The sequence below is a fragment of the Heliconius melpomene genome, chromosome 11, assembly GCF_056956725.1.
Source record: "Heliconius melpomene rosina isolate 202511_hmr_F chromosome 11, ASM5695672v1, whole genome shotgun sequence".
Classification (NCBI taxonomy): domain Eukaryota; kingdom Metazoa; phylum Arthropoda; class Insecta; order Lepidoptera; family Nymphalidae; genus Heliconius; species Heliconius melpomene.
The window spans coordinates 12,312,501-12,314,150 of NC_140399.1; the positions used below are offsets into that span (position 1 = coordinate 12,312,501).

A 1,650-nucleotide genomic window follows, 5' to 3' on the forward strand; every position below is an offset into this window, starting at 1 on the left:
ATTAAAACTTGGGTAATGACAAAGTACATCATCTTTATAGTATTCAAAATTATTAAAGGAATTATTTAATATAGCATTTCAAAATAAAGTAAATATTTAAATCGAACAATCTTCTTATTATTCTTTCTATTGCCTTCTTCTTATTATTGTAACAATGACTCCCGGGATGAAGCCTAAATAATAGGAAAAAAAAAGAAATATTAGTTATGTAACTGGTAACGGTAACTTGTCATTTCCTATTTTAGATTTTTTTATAATAATGTAAACATTCAACACTAAACAATATAAACCTATTGTCATATAGTTATACATATTTTAGCCATGTTGATGAGAAGGCAGGCATTCTTGATAATTACATTAATATGATTCTAATGGACTGACTTCAATGTAAAATAAATATTTTTGATAGTTTATGAATAACAGACAAAGAGATATTAATAAAGTTACTTTTACCTTGCAGGAAACATTCCTGTCTTCATTTAAATACCTGGATAATGTTCTATCATGCTGAGAATGCTGTAGTTCTAATAAATCTGACCTCATCAGTGAATACTCTAAAAAATGTACAAAATTATTATGATTTTCATCACAAGTAAACATTATCAATATTATTCACATTAAAATATACAATGATTACTAACTCTAATCTTATAGAAGTATCTATATTCTATACAGTTAAAATAAAAAAAGAAATACATGTTTATTATAATACTAGTAGTACATACCACTTATGTTGTCTTCAGTAAAAGAGATTATTAAGTGTATGGAGTTTTGTAGCCATTATTTTGTTAAGGTTTAGAATTGTTCAAAAGATTTTGTTTTGTATGCAATATTTTAACATACTTAAACAATGCACTAAGTACACTTAACTTTAAGCTTCACTTCAATAATAATTTAAGACGTGATAGTCTTAAATTTTTCATATAATGAAATTAAAATATATTTAACAAAATAAATCTTGTTTAACTTTCACAAATAAACTAAAATAATAAGAGAAAAACGACTGATATGCACTATTTATCTCTAATTATTTATTAAAGACATCATCGAATAAAACACCAGTGTTTGACAGCTGTCAAGTTTGATTATATTGCGTAATATAAACTAAGTATTTCAAATGCGCCATCTTGTATATAAAAAGTGAACTGTTTGCAATATCGTTCTCGCAGTTTTATAATTGAACGGATACTAAAAACTTCCATTTAATACTAATAGATGGCAATCAATCAAAATTCAAATCAATATAAATATAATAAATAATACGAAATTCTTTAATGATTTTATTACACTAAAAAAAATATATCATAAAACTATAAATTAAATTAAATAGATAACTTTTTTTTTTGTAATTATAATTAAGCTCACCAAATGTTTAATCGAAATTGCCATAATTTTGTTTGTTTATTATATATATATATATTTTAAATAGTATATCAGGAAAGCAGATTATTTAAGTTGCCAGTTGTCAAAACCAGATGGCGTTGCCTGTCACTCTGACGTGACACCGATCGATGACTATAACATAAAACCAACCGCACGGAGGGTAAAGGTACACCCAAGGTAAAGGTAAAGGTAAAGGTAAAGGTAAAGGTAAAGGTAAAGGTAAAGGTAAAGGTAAAGGTAAAGGTAAAGGTAAAGGTAAAGGTAAAG

The 1,650-nt window shown here is 25.6% G+C and overlaps 1 long non-coding RNA gene across 1 annotated transcript in view; it reads right to left on the bottom strand.

The window, feature by feature from the left end:
* LOC146534995 (uncharacterized) overlaps positions 1-1,026 on the bottom strand; it is a 1,342-nt gene extending 316 nt beyond the window's left edge. The window contains exons 1-3 of the long non-coding RNA XR_014878405.1: positions 726-1,026; positions 454-554; positions 1-173 (exon numbers count right to left, since the gene is read on the bottom strand). The exon at positions 1-173 is cut by the window's left edge and continues 316 nt beyond it. This is a non-coding gene — a long non-coding RNA (uncharacterized LOC146534995). The remainder of the gene's footprint in view (positions 174-453; positions 555-725) is intronic.
* Positions 1,027-1,650: the final 624 nt, after the last annotated feature.